The sequence below is a fragment of the Magnolia sinica genome, chromosome 17 (genome assembly GCF_029962835.1).
Source record: "Magnolia sinica isolate HGM2019 chromosome 17, MsV1, whole genome shotgun sequence".
NCBI classification, from domain to species: domain Eukaryota; kingdom Viridiplantae; phylum Streptophyta; class Magnoliopsida; order Magnoliales; family Magnoliaceae; genus Magnolia; species Magnolia sinica.
In genome coordinates, this window is record NC_080589.1 from 45,082,098 (window position 1) to 45,101,158 (window position 19,061).

Sequence of the window (19,061 nt, forward strand, 5' to 3'; positions counted from 1 at the left end):
CTATCGGCTTGCCTTACCATCTCAATTGTCTGGCGTCCACAACGTTTTCCATGTCTCTATGTTGAGGAAGTGTGGGTCAGACATAGTTCCTGTTATTGATTGGCAGCCGTTAGAGGTTCGTGAGGACGCTTCTTACATCGAGCAGCCAGTTCGTATCCTTGATCGGAAGGAGCAAGTCCTCCGAACCAAGGTCATCCCCTTGGTGAAGGTTCAGTGGGGTCACCATTCTGTGGATGAGGCATCTTGGGAGCGTGAGGCTGAGATTCGAGAGCGCTATCCTCATCTTTTTGATGATTGATTGTATATTGTATGTTATATGTTGTCTCTGATATTTATTTGACGTTGCATTGCTTCCTCTTCTATTATGATTTATGTTTTCTTGTGATGATTGTTTAAATTTCGAGGACGAAATTTTTATTTGGAGGGGAGAGCTGTAAGACCCGTGTCCTAATCCGTACCATTCTGTTAGCTTCCGCGGTCCTTCCGGTCAAATTCTGGCAACCTTCGCACCGTATTCGGTATTTGCGCACGATCCTAAGCCAGGTCCCGCGCACCGACGTCGGCTCGATCCGAAACTTATGTCTTGGCGATCGCGTCGTCGCCGCGGTTCCAACGCCGTGACTTGCGCACCGAACCGATACCCAGGCAAGAAGATGCCGATCAGCGTTTATTCCGAAGAAACACCGCGCGTTGCGGATTTCGAGGGAATCTCTACACAATTAGTCCCTCTAATTAACCATAAATGCAACCATGCCTCAAAGTACTTCACCCATTCCCTCTTTTTCCAAAAGTCCACCATCTTTCCACCTCACCATTCCTCTTTTCTCATTTTCAACCTCAACCATCCCTCTTCTCCACCAATTTCAAACTAAACCATACCTCTCATCACTCCTTTCTTACAACCATCACTCCACCCATCCCTCCATCCATTATTTCTATCTCTCCCTCTCATTCTCTAGCAATTTTTCCAAATCCCATGAGAAATTTCACTCATCCAACACTCCCTCTCAACTTCAAGTGTGGCCCACCCTCTCATCTCCAATCTCAACCATTCATCCTTCATCAATCTCCATTAAAAGTGAAGGTAAGGAGCTAAGGAGTCCAAGGGAGCTAGGAGAAGGAAGATAAGGTGGGTGTTTTTCCATTAATTTAAATTTTAGGGCCCACTTGTTGGTGGGACCCATTTGGATGTATGTGATTTAATCAAGAGGGCCCATAGTGGCGGGGTTCCTCTATCTCACCGTGTATCTCTCTCTTTATCTCTCTCTCATTCTTTCTTTGTAATGGTGTGGATCCCACCGATAGGTGTTACATCTCCTCCGTCCATCTACATCAGACGGTGTGGCCCACCCTATTGCAGGTGATGATCCACGCCATCTACTGTTTGGATGGGCCCAATGCTTTTATATATATATATATATATTATGTATATATTTTATATAATATATGTATATAATATATAATATAATATGTACTTATATATATATACAATATAAGGTAAACATTAAATGTATATGTATATATATATATATTGGTGGGCCACATTCACGTGGGACCCACCACATTTTTTTTGGAATATATACAAACCGTCCAGCGTCCCTGGACGCTGGACGTTGCAACAATGGGCATTTTTTTTAAAAAAAAAAAAAAGAGGAAAGGAGGGGTGGGCCACTCATGCAGGCCCCACCTTGATGTATATGTAAGATCCGAGCCGTCCATATTGTTCCTCAACTCATTTTAGGCGTTGAGCCAAAAAATGAAGTGGATCCCATTTTCTGGCGGGCCGTACCATAGGAAACAGTGTCCCTACCTTTGATTTGCTCCCTGATGCTCCTGTACATCAGAAAAGCTCAATATTGGACTCTATGGGTTGGTATCAAGCCACATAAACCAATGGATGGAGTGGATTGTACAACGGGCCCCACCTAGGAAAACCTCAGATCTATCGCTTTTAAAAAAAAAAAAAAGAAAAAGAAAGGAGCGAGCCGCTGCCGACGGCAGATGCTGCTGCTGTCAGAGGGCGGGCGGATGGACCGTGCAGGCCCCCACGCCCCAATTGTGGGCCCCACCGTGATTCCTTTCACCATCAACACCGTGCATTTGATGGTTCCCTATGGACTCAGCCGTCCACCCCAAAATCAGCCATAAACAAAGCTCAGAGCTGGCCATACCATCAAAAATCATGTGAAGACATTCCTAAACATATAAAAACACTTAGTGGGACCCACTTGAGATTTGGATGAATCAAACTTGGTCTGAACGGTCAGTTAGGTGGGACTCACATATTGGATGGGCTGGATTGTGAATCACATCTCGGTGGGCCCCAAAACAAATATATATATATATATATATATATATATATATATATATATATATATATATATATATATATATATATATATATATATATTTAAAAGCAGTATCTAGGCCCTGGGAGCAGGGACCCACGGCTCCATCCGTGGGCCCCACCATGATGTATATTTTGTATCCACACCGCCCATTTGGTGGGCCACTATTTGACATGGACCCCCCTCAAAAATCAGGCCAATCCAGCGCTCAGGCGGCCCATTTCAAATGAACATTTCAGTGGGCCTTACCCAAGGTCCAAGTGACCTTAAGAATAAGTTGGATTTCAAATGAACATTTCAGTGGGCCTTACCCAAGGTTCAAGTGACCTTATGAATAGGTTGGATTTCAAATGGGCCTTACCCAAGGTTCAAGTGACCTTATGAATAGGTTGGATTTCAAATAAATATTATGGTGGGCCCTAGGTCCATGTGATGGAGCCATATCGATGTATTTCTGGGCCGTTGGGGAGGCCCACCTTGATATATATATAAGGCCCATGAGGTTAGGCCCATTCGACGTATTGGTGGCCCGATGTCGAGGCCCACTCTGATATATATAAGGGCCATGTTACGAGACCCATTGTGAAGTTTTCAAAGGCTCATGGGTTATGGCCCATTGCAATGTACATAAGGCCCACTAATGCGGCCCACTTGACTTATATAAGGCCCATATGAGATGGCCCATTTGATGTATCTGAGCACTATGGGTCGAGGCCCAATGAGATGTATATTAGTCCATTGCAATGTGTGATTTCCTATGGTTTGTGTAATGGTGCTTTATGGCGGGCTAAGCCTTGGGAACAATGTTGGTTTGACGTCCACATTGTAAGGACAATGTTGGTTAAATGTCCGCATTGTCACATTCCTTAAGGCCACTGATAGGTTCATACTTATACTCTGCAGGCCGTCTAGGCCCATTTCTGTGATACGCAGAGCCCATCCCTATATGCATGTTTAGTATAGATCCATGGTTCATGATCATTCGCATCATATGTATGCCTGACGTGAGGAGTGACCGATCATAGCATATGCCTTTGGCAGACTGTTTATGGGCTCCCTGATAGGCGGAGTTGCCCCATATAAGTGCATGGTACATACAGACTGTTGCATGACTGATAATGTGACTCATGCACTTGCATTTGTGTGATTATAGTTACTATATGCCCTAGCGACATCAGGGCCATGGCCTCCACAGATACATCGTGGATGGCAGGATTGGAGACCGAAAATATTTGATTCTAGCATACGGGCACCATAGATGTCCCTGGGTGAAAATCCCTAAACCCGATGGTACCAGAGGATGACTCCAATGTCGAGACCGAGTGGATATATGAGCGCACGAGGGCCGAATACCAGGAGGCCGCGTCTCCCACTGTGTCGTGGTCGGTTGGAAAGGAGTGTGGCCTTACTCGCCCGAGGGTAGGGGGCAATACTAGGCTGAGTTTGACCAGCTCGTGAATGGGTCCGCTATCGACGTGCCGGATAGGTATTGGCAGACTATTGATCAGGCGGATAGTGAGGTTTTTTACGCTTACTTGGACTGTGCGGCTAGGAGAGCGACAGTGCCATTTGGAGTGTATTGGACCCCGGTGATTATCCAGAATGAGAACTGTACTGATACATGATGAGGATTGGCATGCTTGAGTTGCATCTCGCATCGCATGGCCATATTATGGCCGATAGCATTCATACCTTGTACCGCATAGCCTTGGCACGGCTGATTGCATTCATGTGCTCATTACCATGATTTCCGCATTACTCTGACCTTGCATTTTGAGTATGTTTATATTGCGCACACACTTACACCACCCTCTAAGCTTTCTATAAGCTTATGCACGATTGATGCGTGCAGGTGACGCCAGGACGCAGTCGCAGCCATAGTCTGGCCATAGTTGGAGCGTGCAGCCGAGCTTCTGGAGTTTTGTTTCTTTTGTTGCATTGTATTTCCCCTTTCTGCCGCATTGTACTCAAAAGTTTTTGATCATAGTGGATTTTGTGGTGGTGTTCTTGTGGTTATTGTTTGTGGGTTATGCTTTTGTTATGCTCATTATGAATTAGACTGATGACTTGAAATCCTCCTTGTAGTATTCCAGGATCGGAACCTGGTGAATGGGTGCCGGGATCCGAAAATGGGGTTCTACGGAGGCTGTCGGCGCCGGATTCGGCGATCGGGAATTTTGTGAGCCCGCAAAGGTAGGAGGCCGCAAGCGCTGGAATCGCTCAAGGAAGCTACTCATACCCAAGTTCCCCATAGGGTATATAGCAGGTGCAGGTGAAGGCACACCCTCATCCTGAGCGGAAGGCCCTACAGTCCCAGCAGGGCGTACAGATGGTGAAGGTGGAGTCGCACTTCCACCCTGAGCTAGGGCCCCTATAATAGTGGCCAAGAGCTGCTGGTGCTGCTGGTGCATCATCATCATCAACTGTTCCAACCTATCAGTAGGTGGGGCCAACTGAGGCTCATGCTGCGTCGAAGAAGATGCACGGTTTTGCTCACGAATCGGTGGTGTGTAAGGTGGCGGCCCAACTGTAGGACCAGTAGAAGGCTAAGGCTCAGGCATAGTCTCATGAACCGGGCCTAAACCAGGGTCCGTACGACCATCACTCTGGGGAGGTGCCTGGTCCATCGAATCAATAAGTGTGAGGCGTGCCATGCGCCGCATGACCTTAGGTGGCATTCCCTATATGAAATAGGGTGCAACTTACGTAAGATGTAGCATAACAATACACAATCCTTTAAGCATTCCACACAACTTCATAGCAAAAGAGATCGCATGTATTTCATTTACCAAAATTTGTCACAGCACATGGAATACAGTGTTACACGAATCATGACTGAAGATGCATACAAACGCAAACATCCTAACACAGCAACAAAACAAGCTATGGGGCGACGGCTTGGATGTCTAGGCATCCGAGTCTGGCGACGGAGGAGGGGCACCCTTATCCTTTAGGCAGCACAGGATGGACCTCAAAGTACGAGTCACTTTCTTAAACTTGTATTTCACGAGGCCCAGAAGATCCATTATATCCTGTCGTAGGACAGCCTAACCTTCCTCAAGTCGAGCTAAGCGAGCTCGAATAGTGCCATGCTCCGATGCCATAGGAGGGGAACTCTCATCCGTATCCTAGGCCTCCTCTTCTTCCTCGCTCTGCTCTTCTTCTATTTCATCTCCTACTTCTTCCTCACTCTCTTCCTCTTCGCTCTCTGTCTCATCCTCACTCTCATCAAGTCGGGCTTGTCGTTGTCGTAACCCGATTCCCATCTGATTGAGAGTCACTTCATTGATGTAATGGATCGGCACCGGCTTTTTCGCCACAAGTCTGTAGCCAAACTCATGTGCAATCTTGCATATGAGTCGGCCGAATGGGAGCGAATCCGACCTCCTGTTAGAGCGTGTGGTGAGAACTATCTATCACAGAACATATGTAGGCACACACAGCTACTCTCCCTACCCCACTTGATATAGAAAATCTACCATCAGGCGTGTGCACTCGCTGCGGTTGCTCCACCTGGGATAGATGTTAAACGTGAAGATGTGGTGAAGTAGACGGAAGTCGCCAGTCATATTGGTCGCTAAAAGGCTATTGTTGGGTTGCCATTGAACCAGTTGGCCACAAAGGGTCCGTGTGCGGCAATTTCTTTCATGTGCACTCCTCAGATTCTTCTCACTTGCATGTACCTCGCCAAGAGGCACATTCATAAGCCGAGATAATAAACCAACGTCAATTGTGGCTTCCTGATCTCTTCCACAAGGGATCTTGAACTGCAAGGGCTCCAGCGTAGGCTCTTGAATGTGGGCATAGAAAGCTCGGACAGTGCCCACATTTACGCGGTACTCTCCCTCAAATAGCGGACCCCACCTGGCCTCTTCTAGGCGCTCGAGCAAGATGTATTTTCCAAATAGCCTTGCATCTACATGAGCTTCAAAAAGAACTCTACGACCCTCATAAACTCCATGTGATAGTTCTGCTAACAGAGTCCTTCCGATGGGAGCCTGGGGATCAAGATCCCGTTTAGTCTGAAACTCCCGATTACGCTCGTACTCGCGGCGGCACCTCTCGGTCTCCTCGAACGAGTAGGGAGACTAGGCCCAACTTCTTCGACAGGAGCTCTTTTTTTTCCCATGAGAGAAAGAAGGGCAGAAAGAGAGAAAATAGTCGTCACAAGCTCAAAAAGAGCCATTGAAATGGAAGGAAAAGTAGGAATAAGATGGGTTATGGGCTCACAAGATCGTTGAAACACACAATAGTATTTGTGTGTTCCAAAAAGAGAAGGAATGAAGAAAGTTGAAGGAATGAGGAAGATTAGAAGAGGGATTGTTGGGTTTTGGAATCTTGAGCTACAAAAAAGGGATGTGTAGGCTCAAATGAAAGGGGATAAAGAGGAAAAATGATGGAATATGATAGGTTAGTGAGTTGACACGAATTTGAGACTCAAATGGAGGGTTTAAGAGTTCAAATGAGAGAATGGAAGGGTTGGCAGCTGTGGTAGAGGTTTTTGAGGGGGTAGTGCAAGGGTTGCACGAAAATGAGAAAAGGAGTGTTTGGAGGAGGGGTTTGAGTGGAAAATCTGAAATTTTTGAAGAAAAGAAGAACTTGGGGTGGTGGTTTGTGAAGAAGAGGTAGCATAGGAGGGATTTTAATCGACCCCACATGCGTCCGTGGGCCACACAATACCCAGGACCCATCGGCCCGAGCCGGCCCGCCCGGCCAGGCCCATTTGGCGGTGAGGCCTCGCCAAACCGGCGAGGTCCTCATCGGTCTCTGGACCATCCGGTGAGGGCTCATCCTTTAGGCGAGGTCCTCCTGCCCCCTGGGTCCCAAAAAGGTGTGGGTCCCACCCTAGGTCCCCCTGAAGATATTTTATTGGGCCCCCGACTCCGTTTTGACTCGTTTCGGGTCATTTCGAATAAATTCTGATGTATATTCACGTTTATCAATTTTAAACAGCTGGGACGGAATAAAGCATGGTCTAAACCCGTCAATTGACGATCTAGGGGCGATTCGGGATCGACTCATGTGATCACAGATGGGTACAGACCCGAGCAAAGTGATCGATTTCGGTGAACTTTGCCAATTGGCGAAATCTGAGAAACCTAAGCTTGTTTCTACATTTCTCTCACACCCAACTATGTTGAAAAGCATCAGCGTACGTCGTGTGACCCTAACCCAGGTCCGGTTTAATCCAAATCATGCTCTGATACCAAGTTGTAATGCCCTGAAAATCAGGTGTCGAGTAAAAGTCCAACTCCCGAGTTCCAACGCATCACTTATGCAACATATTTAATGATAATTAAATGTTGTCTGTATTAGTGCATAAAATATGAATAAGATTAAGCCAAAGCAGCAAAACATAATCTAGGGACAGTTGTAATACGCAAGCAAAAGACTTACTCAAACACGTATAGCGTTATAACACACTATAGCTCCCCAAAGTATGTATGCATTGCCAGGTCAATAATTACATGTATTGTTTCCAAATACAAAATGTAAAAAATGTGATAGTCCACTACAAGTATAACCCTGAAGCCCCGTCGATCCGGATGCCTAAGCGAAACCACCAGAGAATTGCATATATGAGAACTCATCCTGATCGTCATAGTAATCGGGCTCTGCCTCCTGAGTTGCATCATCATCTGCAACTAAGACAGGGTCTGGTTGGTATTTAAAACACCATCCCGTAACGTGGGAGTGAGTGATCAACTCAGTGGAACCATAGAGCAAAGGTTAACATGTTATCAATTCAGTCAAGCAGTAATGATAAAGCAGACATATCAGACATTCCTAGATACTCTTATTAATGCAAGGATGAAATGTAAGCATGATGCATGCCCTCGCCTACACTCCCTCGTGCGACACTATCTTATGGTCGTGGCATGCTTCCTTCCCTCTGTGCTCTTCAACCCGTGGCACATGCAGTGCGATGGAATGAGTGTGATTACCGAGTTATTATTAGTCCCTTTCATACAGCAGGATTGAGAATCTAAGGTACCTCCCTTATATCAATTCCCAAACAATGATCCATTCTAGGGTTGTCAGTCTTAACAATTCTCATACGATATTGTGGTTCTAGGTCGCTGCAAAGGGCTCGTCACCTTATCAGTGCAGGCCTAGTGTACTCTTGTTGCTACGTAAAGGCTCGTCGCCTCTACGCAGTCTTAGCATACACTCGAGGTCACTACAAAGGGCTCGTCACCTTATCAGTGTAGGCCGACAGCTCGAATACAGTGTTCCATACCACTGTATTCGGCTCACAAAACTGTGTTGCTCACTGGTCACTATGAGGAGGCTCGTCACCCCAGTGTAGGTCGACAGCTAGACCACGGTGTCCCATACCACCATGCTCAGCTCATGAGTCTTAACGGATCGAGGTACCAAGGTTAAAGGGTTTTTACTGGTGAGTTTGAAACCTTAAATTTAAGCAGTAGTGTCCATACATGGTGAACATATATTAGGTCAATCAGGTTACTTGACGAGCTCGACTAGTATGAGCGCACATTGAGTTGATTGATATGAAGTGCGAAAGCACTTCGTGTGGCCTAACCACTGCCAACATCCCAAGTATGGTTCGGATTCATCGATCACGTCCTATATGGCGAAATCAACCTCAACCACATATTCAATGCCTATTACCGATTGCCTGAACTATTCTATAGTCCCAAACAAAATCAACTATAACAGATAATCATACAAGCTAATCAGAACAGTAATGGATCAACAATTCCAATCATACAAGCATGTGAGCATTTGATGGATTTCAACTTAAACATGAATTCACACATAGGCAGTGTCTAAGTAAAACAGACAAAGAATATAACATGGAGGAAATCATACACATCGTTAAGGTAGTTGAGAATCTCTTCTCAATACCCATATAAAGTACAATTTATTACACACTTGTCCATTCAAACATTTCTACAAACACTTAGACTACATATTCCAACATACATGACGTATGTTAGTGATAGCATGTATTAGGGTAAATCCTTACACTAGGGAGTTGCCCCGTATACCACACGCATATACCCACGGCAGATAATCATGGCATGCATGAATCCGGGTTCCATATTCATTTAATCATTTCCACAAACACTTGGGCTACACACTTTAACATATATAACGTATATTGGTCGTGGCGTGATTTAGGGCAAGTCCTTTCGCTAAGGAGTTGTCGCATATATAACAAGCATATATCTACGGCAGATAATCATGTTAGTCACAATTCCAAATTCCATACATATTCAAATATCACAACATATACATAGAATACACTATATGTCACATAGTTCATATATACTTGTAAAATGAAACAGACGACGCATTTCGCATGTAAAATAGCACCCACGTCAGTTATAAATCATTAACCGACATTGAAAGCTTTGAAAACCATAACCTATACGTTTATAATCCGCACCTTTCGCCGGTAGACTCGTAACGAACTCAGTTTTAAAGTTAAGTCTTTGTCTACGGCAGATTGGTAACCTATAGCATAAATTAGGTTAGCTATTTCATAACTTACACTATCTGAAACCCTAAAATATATTAGGGTTAGGTTTTCTTACCTACGAACGGGATTTGTATCGCCCGTATAGCGACACAGGAGTGGTGGCAAGCACGTGGAGCGTCAGGGAAAGATCCCAACATCTATCTCTCACACTCTCTCTCTCTCTTCCTCACTTTCTTCTTCTCTTTTCTCTCTTCTTTCCCTTAGGGTTTGCAAAATTTGTATGGCATATGAGAGAGAGTGTTTAAGGTCCTTATATAGGCCCAGGTTTGATGGGAATGGCCCAGGACCAAGGTATACTTAGGTTATATCCAAATATGGATTGTTCCGGTCCAACGGAGCACTTTTGGTGGCCCTTTTTCCACGTACAGTCGGACTTAAGCTCCCTGACCATAGATCTAGGTCAGGCTGAGTTTTCGTTCCAATCGAATTTACAAATCAGCCGTGGCAGACCAGTTTCAGTTCAACGGTCACGGTCACTCGATCAGGCCCACAAGTACATCGACATGTGTGGGACATTTCTCCTGATCCGAGGGTATATTTGGGTCAGATTCTGATGGTCTGAATCCTTATATTTGGCCCGCAAGCGACACGACTCAAATTACTTAAATTCGAATTTTTATTTCTAAATATTTTCACGTTTCTCACACACTTTGTGCTGGGCTCAAGTTGTGCATTTTTAGACACAATCAAGACTTGATTTCCGAGGGGATTGTCAAGTCCAGTAATGTGGTCATATCTGTATAGTTTCGAGGTAATCGGACTTTCAACGTGCGGTCTAGGTCCGATACGGAGTTTCGATGTGCTCCCGAAAGCAACCGGATTTAAGGATGGATTCTAGATTTCAGGGTAATGTAGCGTCAATGATTCTGCATGTTTTGGGTCTTACAGATCATATTTAAAGTAATTAGTGCTAATTTCACAAGCACTCTAGTTTAACACTTGCTAACATTAACCTAATTTTCTAAAGGTTTTAATCCTGGGTAATTTCTGCCAGAGGGGGTACTCGGTCTATGCACGGATTTTTTCGAGACATTACACTAACTCCTGAATCACTGATTACAATGACAAAAAGGCAGGAAAGATGGCTTAATTACAAAAATACCTTGGCAGAGCTTCCACGGACCTCCGGAAAGATGACATTGTTGAGGTCGTTGATGTCATTACAGAGCTCGACGGCCACGATTCTTCGCCCTAGCAGCTGCAAGCAGGTTAACACAAGGCTTAGAGCAATGACCACTGCTGGAGTAGTAGCTTAGCCCTGATCTACAGCAGCTGGCGTATTCACCACTTGTTCTAGAGGCTCCACACCTGTTACAAAGAACAAGAGGGAGATCGAGAGAGGGATGGAGAGTGAGATCGGGAGAGGGAGATCGAGAGAGAGGGTTGAGATCGGGAGAGGGAGATCGATAGAGATGGAGATCAAGGGAGAGGGAGATCGAGAGAGAGGGAGGGAGAGTGAGAGGGAGATCGAGAGAGAGGGAGGGAGAGTGAGAGGGAGATCGAGAGAGAGGGAGGGAGAGTGAGAGGGAGATCAAGAGAGAGGGTTGAGATCGAAAGGGAGAGGGAGATTGAGAGAGGGAGACGGAGACGGAGACGCGATGGAGATGCGAAATGAGGCATTGTAGGGCTTTTGGCATAAGTGTTTAAAACCCATTGGTAGTCTGTGGCAGATAGAGCAACGTGCCTCTTGGGCCTTGTGGGGTCTACTCAAAGTTTTTTAATCGAATCCATTCCGTCCATCTGTTTTAAAATAAAATAATAAAACAAAATAATAAGAGATAAGAAAATCAACACTCAATTGGGACACACCAACAAAACAGTAGAAAGAACAACGTATAACACAATGACTCTGGTACGATTGATTACCGTGTCAAATCAGGAATGACTTAGAGCCGTTTTTGAACAAATTCTCAACCGTACCAGATTGACAATTTTGGTGTAGTGTGGACAGTTGGATATTCTTCTCTGTCCCACTTAGTGCAAAAATAATTACCACGTTTATTAGAAAGTGTATCAATCTTAATAAAAACTAAAAGAAAATACTTATCATAATCCAATCCAAAACAAATTACAATCACAATTGAAATTAACAAAAAAAATAAATAAATAACAAAAGAATAAAAAATAAAATCAATAATGGATCATTCATCAACCATCTCCATTCCATCACAAAATTCATCCAAACGAATCCTACAATTCCCACCATGATCCCATCACCACCTATAACTTTGTATATTTTAGACCTGTCACAACTAATTAAACTTACAACCTTCCCAAAAGAATATATTATAATTCAAATTGAACAACATATTAAAAAGAAATTTCATTTTTTTTTTGTCTTAAATTGGATGTCGGCAGAGTGGACACATGTTTCTTTTGGGGGCCTTACACAAAACCTTGGGATCTAGCCTCCAAAAAACACCAAAATTATGGGATAATAAAGCAATGAAATAAATCAAAGCACAAACCACACGATACAAGTGATTTTTACGTGAAAAACCCTCAAAGAGGTAAAAACCACGGGACCTAGTCTAGAGCAACAATCCATTATAAAGTAAAACGTTACAACCGATCACAAGCACACCTCGCTTGGATCAAACTTTCTTCACTCACGCAAGAGTGGATAAACAATAAGAGAATAAGAAAAACGGAGAGATCTCACCGATCACGAGGATATAGAAGCACTGAGATGTCGAGTGCACAATAGATCACCTCTACGAGTATAACCTCCCTTCCACAAGCTTCATCTCTCTCTTTCTCTCTCTCTCTCTCTCTCTCTCTTTCTCTCTCTCTCTCTCTCTCACACACACACACACACCTTTGATAGCCCTAAACCCCTTAGCAAACCCTCTTGCATTGCCTAAAAAAGCCCTAGGAACCCCTATTTATAGTTTAGGTAACTCCCTTTCGTACCTCTTGCGAAACTGCCTCAGATTTCTACAGTCCACACAAGATTCGAACTCAAATCTACATAACCTCGACTGGTTGAGCAGGGTTCTCGATCGGTCGAGCGGCCCACTCGACCGGTCGAACACCTCGGAGGAATTAATTCAATTGGTTGTTGGACTTTGATTTAAGCCTCACTCGATTAGTCAAGCGTCATCCTCGACCGGTCGAGTAACCCACTCGACTGGTCGAGCAGCACGATGAAACACTCCAATTTTCACCATGCTACACTATTTCTCCTCTGAATTGAGGAGGAAAACCCAATCAGTTTCTTTGCTCCAACCATATGAGAATACAGCCACAATGAAAAATATTTGAACATGTCATGCACGTAACCTCCGTCCCATCACAGAATTCATCTAAACAAATCCAACAATTCCAGCCAAAATCTCTTCCATCATATTTCTCTGTCTTCAAAGCTTAGATTGACGCTCGAGATGCAGGAACTGGTCTTGACCCACTATCATCTATCGAATCTGTTGCAGCTTGAACGATTGCCTCATCTTTATCGTATAATTGGATTACAGAATTGTCCATCTCCAATACCATCTCCATCTGATCTTGTTTTATATATATGAACAACCTCTTCAGCCTTACTACGAACAAAGTCTTTGATCTGCTGACCCAACTCCTCGAGCAGGCGTCGGTTGAAATCCATAGAAGAAATCAAATCCGAAATAAAAAGCTGACATTTTTTGTGATGGATCAAGCACGAGATCTTGATTGTAGATAGATTCACAGCAGTTGGGAGCTCCCTCTCAGAAACCATTCTTGTGTATTCTCCTTGACGCACAAGAAACTGATACTTCCTCAGACAGATTTCAATGATTGCAATCATAACTTTGATCTGACCTGTCTTACTCATCGTGGAAAAGAAGTTGGTGGAAAAACAATGTCCAACTCGACTAAAAGACATGGTTGAAGCTGGAGTGCACTCGTTTCCTTTAGAGAAGAAATTCAAATAATTTAGTGAGTCTAATGACCTTTTATAACAAAAGCCAACTTAATTCAACGGTCTTGATTGACAGATTATTAGACAAAAGATGAAAGATAATACGAATAATTCATATTGCATAGAACTACCCCTAGCCCTATAGTCAAAGTCATGAAGGATTAGCCTAATGGCCTGGTCTTTAGAGAACATAAAGAGGGTGATTTTGTCCAATGGGAAAATATCCCATGTATCTTGTGTCAAGAGTAGCGTAAAGGGCTGGATTTGGCTCCTGGCTGGACGCGGATTTCCTGCGCAAGCCTTTTGCAGGAAGTTTCTGACTGGAAACTTAGGTGGGGCCCATCGTGATGTTTGTAAGAAATCCATACCGTTCATCCGTTTTATGAGCTCATTTTAGGACATGATGCCAACAATGAGATTGATCCAACACTCAAGTGAGCTGAAATTGTGAAGACTGAATATCCACACTTGAAAAAATCGTGGGGCCACAGAAGTTTTGAATCATGCTAATTTTTGTTTTCAGTTCATCACAGTAGGAATGTCGTTATGAACGGTATGGATGGCATGTAAACGTCATTGTAGACCCAAGGAGGTTTCAACGGTAAGAATTTTCCAAACCACATTTTTCTTTAATACGGACCACTTGAGTCTCGGATCATGCTCACTTTTTTTTCTCATCTACTAAAATAAGCTTATAAAACGAATGGATGGTATGAATTTCTCACAAACATCACGGTGGGTCCCACCTAGGTGCCCAGCGGAGGAACTTCCCCGCCAAAGGCTTTGGCAGGAAATCGGCGTCCCCCCTTGGCCGGCCCGACACATAATTCCCAAAGGAGAAAATGACCACTGTAGACAAAACCTTTTATCCAGCGGTTTTTATGAAGGAATACAAACTAAAGTTACCAACTTGGACTAGCACGTGCGGACAGCGACCTTGAGGACGAAACTACCCCTCCTTTTCACTGCGAAGACGAGCGCTGACGCTCCTCCAACTGAGAGTTGTACGAACGGCTTAGAAGAGATCAAAGTTACATGGCCCCACAGCTATGTATTTATTATATCCACAACGTTCATCCATATTTCGAGATCATTTCGGAGCATTATCCAAAAAAACACAATCATATCCAAAGATCAACTGGACCACACCACAAAGAGCAGCAGGGAAATTGATTTTCACTGTTAAAAATTTTGTAGGCCCAGCATAACATTTATTTTCCATCCAATCTATTCATAAGGTCACAAAGGCCTGGATGAAGAGGAAAAACAAATTTCATAATTTTCCAAAACTTCTGTAACCCCTAAAAGGCTTTCAATGGTAGACGTTCAATTCCCCACCACCCTTTACAGTGTGGTCCACTTGATAGCTAGATCTGTCTTATCTTTCATCTCAAGCCTTAATATGAGTTCTCTAAATAGATGAACGGTTTGGATATAACACATACCTCATAATGGGACCCACAAAAATCATTGGGGATTACATTAGGGAGGAAAAAAAAAGACAGCAGCGTGTTGGGGTCGGCGAGGTTAGAGCTGAGCCTATGGCTATGGATTATAACAATAGCATAATTGTAATGCTATGCACTTTTTTCTCGTTTTATTTTTATTTTTTATATGGAGAACTTTATTCTACCTATATTTTTCTCTAATATATATATATATACTCTCTCTTTATTCATTTAACAAGAATATCTTCTAAACTAAAATTAGTTACTTAACGTACCACAAATGATTTTGGGGAAAGAGAAGCTACTTTAGCCAACCAACCTAGTTATTTTCCAAGATTCCATCAGGTCAATGGTTGAAAATACATTTCATTCACTTCGCGGTCAAACTAGAAATTGAGCGGGGTAAACATGAAATTGAGTGGGCAAATTGAAAATTGAGCGGGGCAAGGTAGGAATCAAGCGAGGGAACCTAAAAATTGAGCGAGGCAACCTAGAGATTGAGCGAAGGAACCTAGAAATTGAGTGAGAGAACCTACGATTTGAGCTAGGCAACATAGGAATTGATCGAGGGAAGTTAGAATTTGAGCGAGGGAAGCTAGAATTTGAGCGACGGAACCTAAAAATTCAGCGAGACAACCTAGAATTTGAGCGAGGGAAGCTACAAATTGTGCCAGGGAACCTAGAAATTGAGCGAGGTAACCTAGGATTTAAGCGAGGCAACATAGGAAATGAGCGAGGGAACCTAGGAAATGAGCGAGGCAATGTATAAATTCAGCAAGGAATCCTAGGAATTGAGCAAGGGAAGCTAAAAATTAAGCGAGAGAACTAAAAAATTCAGCGAGACAACTTAGGATTTGAGCGAGGGAGCTTAGAAATTGAGCGAGGCAAGGTAGAAATTCAGCGAGGAAACCTAGGATTTGAGCGAGGTAACCTAGGAATTGAGCGAGGGAAGTTAGAAATTGAGCGAGGGAAGCTAGAATTTGAGTGAGGGAACCTAGAAATTCAGCGAGGCAACCTAGGATTTGAGTAAGGGAAGCTACAAATTGTACAAGGGAACCTAGAAATTGAGCGAGGCAACCTAGGATTTAAGCGAGGCAACATAGGAATTGAGCGAAGGAACCTACGAAATGAGCGAGGCAACGTAGAAATTCAGCGAGGAATCCTAGGAATTGAGAGAGGAAAGATAGAAATTAAGCGAGGGAACCTAGAAATTCAGCGAGACAACCTAGGATTTGAGCGAGGGAAGCTAGAAATTGAGCGAGGGAACCTAGAAATTGAGTGAGCCAAGGTAGGAATTCAGCAAGGCAACCTAGGAATTGAGCGAGGGAAATGAGAAATTGAGCGAGGTAACCTACAAATTGAGCGAGGCAACTTAGCAATTAAGTGAGGGAACCTAGGAATTGAGCGAGGCAACTTAAGATTTGAGCGAGGCAACATAGGAATTCAGCGAGGCACCGCAGGATTTGAGCAAGGCAACCGAGGGAACCTAGGAATTGAGTGAGGAAAGCTACAAATTGAGTGAGAGAACCTAGACATTGAGCGAGACAACCTATCAATTGAACGAGGCAACCTAGGAATTGAGCGAGGGAAGCTAGAAATTGAGCAAAGTGATTGATATTGACCGTAAAGTGAACCTAGAAATTGAGCGGAGCAAACTGAAAATTGAGCGGGGCAAGGTAGGAATTGAGCTAGGGAACCTAGAAATTGAGCGAGGCAAACTGAAAATTGAGCGAGGGAACCTAGAAATTGAGCGAGGCAAGGTAGGAATTCAGCGAGGGAAGCTAGAAATTGAGAGAGGGAAGCTAGAAATTGAGCGAGGCAACTTATCAATTAAGCGAGACAATCTAGGAATTGAGCGAGGCAACGTAGAAATTGAGCGAGGTAACCTAGAAATTCAACGAGGAAACCTAGGATTTGAGCGAGGCAACCTAGGAATTGAGCGAGGGAAGTTAGAAATCGAGCGAGATAAGCTAGAATTTAAGCGAGGGAACCTAGAAATTCAGTGAGGCAACCTGGGATTTGAGCGAGGGAAGCTACAAATTGTGCAAGGGAACCTAGAAATTGAGCGAGGTAACCAAGGATTTGAGCGAGGCAACGTAGGAATTGAGCGAGTGAACCTAGGAAATGAGCGAGGCAACGTATAAATTCAACGAGGAATCCTAGGAATTGAGCGAGGGAACCTAGAAATTCAGCGAGGCAACCTAGGATTTGAGCGAGGGAGGCTAGAAATTGAGCGAGGCAAGGTAGAAATTTAGTGAGGAAACCTAAGATTTAAGCGAGGCAACCTATAAATTGAGCAAGGGAAGTTAGAAATTCAGCGAGGGAAGCTAGAATTTGAGCGAGGGAACCTAGAAATTCAGCGAGGCAACCTAGGATTTGAGTGAGGGAAGCTACAAATTATACGAGGGAAGTTAGATATTCAGTGAGGCAATATATAAATTGAGCGAAGGAACCTATGAATTGAGCGAAGCAACCTAGCAATTGAGCGAGACAACGTAGAAATTCAGCAAGGCAACCTACAAATTGAGCGAAAGAAGCTAGAAATTCAGTGAGGCAACCTAAAAATTGAGCGAGAAAACCTAGGAATTAAACGAGGGAACCTAGGAATTGAGCAAGGGAAGCTAAAAATTGAGCGAGGCAACATAGGAATTGAGCGAGGGAAGCTGGAAATTTAGCGAAGGACCTAGGAATTGAGCGAGGCAACCTAGCAATTGAGCGAGGCAACGTAGAAATTCAACGAGACAACCTATGAATTGAGCAAGACAACCTAAGAATTAAGTGAGGGAAACTAGAAATTGAGCAAGGCAACATCTAAATTGAGTGAGGGAACCTAGCAATTGAACGAGGCAACGTAAATATTCAGCGATGCAACCTATGAATTGAGCAAGGCAACCTAGGAATAGATTGAGGAAAGACCTAGGAATTGAGCGAGGGAATCTAGAAATTCAGCGAGGCAACGTATAAATAAAGCAAGGGAAGCTTGGAATTGAGCGAGGCAACGTAGGAATTGTAACGAAGCAATTCATAAATTTGATAAAGATATCATAAAAATATGATGGGAAACTTCCACGCTCAATTTCTAGCTTTCTTCGCTCAATTCCTAGGTTTTCTCGCTCAATTTTTAGGTTGTCTCGCTGAATTTCTAGCTTCCCATGCTCAATTCCTAGGCTGTCTTGCTCGATTCATAGGTTCCCTCGCTGAATTTCTAGCTTCCCTCGCTCAATTCGTAGGTTACCTCGCTAAATTTCTACATTGTCTCGCTCAATTGCTAGGTTGCCTCGCTCAATTCCTAAGTTCCTTCGTTCAATTTATATATTGCCTCACTGAACTTTTAGCTTTCCTCGCACAATTTGTAGCTTCCCTCGCTCAAATCCTAGGTTGCCTCGCTGAATTTCTAGGTTCCCTCGCTCAAATTCTAGCTTCCCTAGCTGAATTTCTAACTTCCCTCGCTTAATTCCTAGGTTGCCTCGCTTAAATCCTAGGTTTTCTCGCTGAATTTCTACCTTGTCTCGCTCAATTTCTAGCTTCCCTCGCTTAAATCCTAGGTTGCCTCGCTGAATTTCTAGGTTCCCTCGCTTAATTTCTAGCTTCTCTCGCTCAATTCCTAGGATTCCTCGCTGAATTTATACATTGCCTTGCTCATTTCCTAGGTTCCCTCGCTCAATTCCTACGTTGCCTTGCTCAAATCCTAGGTTGCCTCGCTTAATTTCTAGGTTCCCTCGCATAATTTGTAGCTTCCCTCACTCAAATCCTAGGTTGCCTCGCTAAATTTCTAAGTTCCCTTGCTCAAATTCTAGCTTATTGTAACACCTCGTACCTTTCAGTACTCGGGTGTTACTGTATAACCAAGACTTAGG